The following is a 5894-nucleotide window of genomic DNA, read 5'->3' as shown; positions in this document are numbered from 1 at the left end:
TCAAAATTGTCAAAATTGTCAAAATTGTCAAAATTGTCAAAATTGTCAAAATTGTCAAAATTGTCAAAATTGTCAAAATTGTCAAAATTGTCAAAATTGTCAAAATTGTCAAAATTGTCAAAATTGTCAAAATTGTCAAAATTGTCAAAATTGTCAAAATTTTTAAAATTGTCAAAATTGTCAAAATTGTCAAAATTGTCAAAATTGTCAAAATTGTCAAAATTGTCAAAATTGTCAAAATTGTCAAAATTGTCAAAATTGTCAAAATTGTCAAAATTGTCAAAATTGTCAAAATTGTTAAAATTGTCAAATTGTCTAAAATGTCAAAATTGTCAAAATTGTCAAAATTGTCAAAATTGTCAAAATTGTCAAAATTGTCAAAATTGTCAAATTGTCAAAATTGTCAAAATTGTCAAAATTGTCAAAATTGTCAAAATTGTCAAAATTGTCAAAATTGTCAAAATTGTCAAAATTGTCAAAATTGTCAAAATTGTCAAAATTGTCAAAATTGTCAAAATTGTCAAAATTGTCAAAATTGTCAAAATTGTCAAAATTGTCAAAATTGTCAAAATTGTCAAAATTGTCAAAATTGTCAAATTGTCAAAATTGTCAAAATTGTCAAAATTGTCAAAATTGTCAAAATTGTCAAAATTGTCAAAATTGTCAAAATTGTCAAAATTGTCAAAATTGTCAAAATTGTCAAAATTGTCAAAATTGTCAAAATTGTCAAAATTGTCAAAATTGTCAAAATTGTCAAAATTGTCAAAATTGTCAAAATTGTCAAAATTGTCAAAATTGTCAAAATTGTCAAAATTGTCAAAATTGTCAAAATTGTCAAAATTGTCAAAATTGTCAAAATTGTCAAAATTGTCAAAATTGTCAAAATTGTCAAAATTGTCAAAATTGTCAAAATTGTCAAAATTGTTAAAATTGTCAAAATTGTCTAAAATGTCAAAATTGTCAAAATTGTCAAAAATTGTCAAATTTGTCAAAATTGTCAAAATTGTCAAATTTGTCAAAATTGTCAAAATTGTCAAAATTGTCAAAATTGTCAAAATTGTCAAAATTGTCAAAATTGTCAAAATTGTCAAAATTGTCAAAATTGTCAAAATTGTCAAAATTGTCAAAATTGTCAAAATTGTCAAAATTGTCAAAATTGTCAAAATTGTCAAAATTGTCAAAATTGTCAAAATTGTCAAAATTGTCAAAATTGTCAAAATTGTCAAAATTGTCAAAATTGTCAAAATTGTCAAAACTGTCAAAATTGTCAAAATTGTCAAAATTGTCAAAATTGTCAAAATTGTCAAAATTGTCAAAATTGTCAAAATTGTCAAAATTGTCAAAATTGTCAAAATTGTCAAAATTGTCAAAATTGTCAAAATTGTCAAAATTGTCAAAATTGTCAAAATTGTCAAAATTGTCAAAATTGTCAAAATTGTCAAAATTGTCAAAATTGTCAAAATTGTCAAAATTGTCAAAATTGTCAAAATTGTCAAAATTGTCAAAATTGTCAAAATTGTCAAAATTGTCAAATTGTCAAAATTGTCAAAATTGTCAAAATTGTCAAAATTGTCAAAATTGTCAAAATTGTCAAAATTGTCAAATTGTCAAAATTGTCAGAATTGTCAAAATTGTCAAAATTGTCAAAATTGTCAAAATTTTTAAAATTGTCAAAATTGTCAAAATTGTCAAAATTGTCAAAATTGTCAAAATTGTCAAAATTGTCAAAATTGTCAAAATTGTCAAAATTGTCAAAATTGTCAAAATTGTCAAAATTGTCAAAATTGTCAAAATTGTCAAAATTGTTAAAATTGTCAAAATGTCTAAAATGTCAAAATTGTCAAAATTGTCAAAATTGTCAAAATTGTCAAAATTGTCAAAATTGTCAAAATTGTCAAAATTGTCAAAATTGTCAAAATTGTCAAAATTGTCAAAATTGTCAAAATTGTCAAAATTGTCAAAATTGTCAAAATTGTCAAAATTGTCAAAATTGTCAAAATTGTCAAAATTGTCAAAATTGTCAAAATTGTCAAAATTTTTAAATTGTCAAAATTGTCAAAATTGTCAAAATTGTCAAAATTGTCAAAATTGTCAAAATTGTCAAAATTGTCAAAATTGTCAAAATTGTCAAAATTGTTAAAATTGTCAAAATTGTCAAAATTGTCTAAAATGTCAAAATTGTCAAAATTGTCAAAATTGTCAAAATTGTCAAAATTGTCAAAATTGTCAAAATTGTCAAAATTGTCAAAATTGTTAAAATTGTCAAAATTGTCTAAAATGTCAAAATTGTCAAAATTCTCAAAATTGTCAAAATTGTCAAAATTGTCAAAATTGTCAAAATTGTCAAAATTGTCAAAATTGTCAAAATTGTCAAAATTGTCAAAATTGTCAAAATTGTCAAAATTGTCAAAATTGTCAAAATTGTCAAAATTGTCAAAATTGTCAAAATTGTCAGAATTGTCAAAATTGTCAAAATTGTCAAAATTGTCAAAATTTTTAAAATTGTCAAAATTGTCAAAATTGTCAAAATTGTCAAAATTGTCAAAATTGCCAAAATTGTCAAAATTGTCAAAATTGTCAAAATTGTCAAAATTGTCAAAATTGTCCAAATTGTCAAAATTGTCAAAATTGTCAAAATTGTCAAAATTGTCAAAATTGTCAAAATTGTCAAAATTGTCAAAATTGTCAAAATTGTCGAAATTTTCAAAATTGTCAAAATTGTCAAAATTGTCAAAATTGTCAAAATTGTCAAAATTGTCAAAATTGTCAAAATTGTCAAAATTGTCAAAATTGTCAAAATTGTCAAAATTGTCAAAATTGTCAAAATTTTCAAAATTGTCAAAATTGTCAAAATTGTCAAAATTGTCAAAATTGTCAAAATTGTCAAAATTGTCAAAATTGTCAAAATTGTCAAAATTGTCAAAATTGTCAAAATTGTCAAAATTGTCAAAATTGTCAAAATTGTCAAAATTGTCAAAATTGTCAAAATTGTCAAAATTGTCAAAATTGTCAAAATTGTCAAAATTGTCAAAATTGTCAAAATTGTCAAAATTGTCAAAATTGTCAAAATTGTCAAAATTGTCAAAATTGTCAAAATTGTCAAATTGTCAAAATTGTCAAAATTGTCAAAATTGTCAAAATTGTCAAAATTGTCAAAATTGTCAAAATTGTCAAAATTGTCAAAATTGTCAAAATTGTCAAAATTGTCAAAATTGTCAAAATTGTCAAAATTGTCAAAATTGTCAAAATTGTCAAAATTGTCAAAATTGTCAAAATTGTCAAAATTGTCAAAATTGTCAAAATTGTCAAAATTGTCAAAATTGTCAAAATTGTCAAAATTGTCAAAATTGTCAAAATTGTCAAAATTGTCAAAATTGTCAAAATTGTCAAAATTGTCAAAATTGTCAAAATTGTCAAAATTGTCAAAATTGTCAAAATTGTCAAAATTTTTAAAATTGTCAAAATTGTCAAAATTGTCAAAATTGTCAAAATTGTCAAAATTGTCAAAATTGTCAAAATTGTCAAAATTGTCAAAATTGTCAAAATTGTCAAAATTGTCAAAATTGTCAAAATTGTCAAAATTGTCAAAATTGTCAAAATTGTTAAAATTGTCAAAATTGTCTAAAATGTCAAAATTGTCAAAATTGTCAAAATTGTCAAAATTGTCAAAATTGTCAAAATTGTCAAAATTGTCAAAATTGTCAAAATTGTCAAAATTGTCAAAATTGTCAAAATTGTCAAATTGTCAAAATTGTCAAAATTGTCAAAATTGTCAAAATTGTCAAAATTGTCAAAATTGTCAAAATTGTCAAAATTGTCAAAATTGTCAAAATTGTCAAAATTGTCAAAATTGTCAAAATTGTCAAAATTGTCAAAATTGTCAAAATTGTCAAATAATTGTCAAAATTGTCAAAATTGTCAAAATTTTCAAAATTGTCAAAATTGTCAAAATTGTCAAAATTGTCAAAATTGTCAAAATTGTCAAAATTGTCAAAATTGTCAAAATTGTCAAAATTGTCAAAATTGTCAAAATTGTCAAAATTGTCAAAATTGTCAAAATTGTCAAAATTGTCAAAATTGTCAAAATTGTCAAAATTGTCAAAATTGTCAAAATTGTCAAAATTGTCAAAATTGTCAAAATTGTCAAAATTGTCAAAATTGTCAAAATTGTCAAAATTGTCAAAATTGTCAAAATTGTCAAAATTGTCAAAATTGTCAAAATTGTCAAAATTGTCAAAATTGTCAAAATTGTCAAATTGTCAAAATTGTCAAAATTGTCAAAATTGTCAAAATTGTCAAAATTGTCAAAATTGTCAAAATTGTCAAAATTGTCAAAATTGTCAAAATTGTCAAAATTGTCAAAATTGTCAAAATTGTCAAAATTGTCAAAATTGTCAAAATTGTCAAAATTGTCAAAATTGTCAAAATTGTCAAAATTGTCAAAATTGTCAAAATTGTCAAAATTGTCAAAATTTTAAAATTGTCAAAATTGTCAAAATTGTCAAAATTGTCAAAATTGTCAAAATTGTCAAAATTGTCAAAATTGTCAAAATTGTCAAAATTGTCAAAATTGTCAAAATTGTCAAAATTGTCAAAATTGTCAAAATTGTCAAAATTGTCAAAATTGTTAAAATTGTCAAAATTGTCTAAAATGTCAAAATTGTCAAAATTGTCAAAATTGTCAAAATTGTCAAAATTGTCAAAATTGTCAAAATTGTCAAAATTGTCAAAATTGTCAAAATTGTCAAAATTGTCAAAATTGTCAAAATTGTCAAAATTGTCAAAATTGTCAAAATTGTCAAATTTGTCAAAATTGTCAAAATTGTCAAAATTGTCAAAATTGTCAAAATTGTCAAAATTGTCAAAATTGTCAAAATTGTCAAAATTGTCAAAATTGTCAAAATTGTCAAAATTGTCAAAATTGTCAAAATTGTCAAAATTGTCAAAATTGTCAAAATTGTCAAAATTGTCAAAATTGTCAAAATTGTCAAAATTGTCAAAATTGTCAAAATTGTCAAAATTGTCAAAATTGTCAAAATTGTCAAAATTGTCAAATTGTCAAAATTGTCAAAATTGTCAAAATTGTCAAAATTGTCAAAATTGTCAAAATTGTCAAAATTGTCAAAATTGTCAAAATTGTCAAAATTGTCAAAATTTTCAAAATTTTTAAAATTGTCAAAATTGTCAAAATTGTCAAAATTGTCAAAATTGTCAAAATTGTCAAAATTGTCAAAATTGTCAAAATTGTCAAAATTGTCAAAATTGTCAAAATTGTTAAAATTGTCAAAATTGTCAAAATTGTCAAAATTGTCAAAATTGTTAAAATTGTTAAAATTGTCAAAATTGTCAAAATTGTCAAAATTGTCAAAATTGTCAAAATTGTCAAAATTGTCAAAATTGTCAAAATTGTCAAAATTGTCAAAATTGTCAAAATTGTCAAAATTGTCAAAATTGTCAAAATTGTCAAAATTGTCAAAATTGTCAAAATTGTCAAAATTGTCAAAATTGTCAAATTTGTCAAAATTGTCAAAATTGTCAAAATTGTCAAAATTGTCAAAATTGTCAAAATTGTCAAAATTGTCAAAATTGTCAAAATTGTCAAAATTGTCAAAATTGTCAAAATTGTCAAAATTGTCAAAATTGTCAAAATTGTCAAAATTGTCAAAATTGTCAAAATTGTCAAAATTGTCAAAATTGTCAAAATTGTCAAAATTGTCAAAATTGTCAAAATTGTCAAAATTGTCAAAATTGTCAAAATTGTCAAAATTGTCAAAATTGTCAAAATTGTCAAAATTGTCAAAATTGTCAAAATTGTCAAAATTGTCAAAATTGTCAAAATTGTCAAAATTGTCAAAATTGTCAAAATTGTCAAAATTGTCAAAATTGTCAAAATT

The sequence above is a fragment of the Uranotaenia lowii genome, chromosome 3, assembly GCF_029784155.1.
Source record: "Uranotaenia lowii strain MFRU-FL chromosome 3, ASM2978415v1, whole genome shotgun sequence".
Taxonomy (NCBI): Eukaryota; Metazoa; Arthropoda; class Insecta; order Diptera; family Culicidae; genus Uranotaenia; species Uranotaenia lowii.
This window is presented reverse-complemented; position numbering follows the sequence as displayed.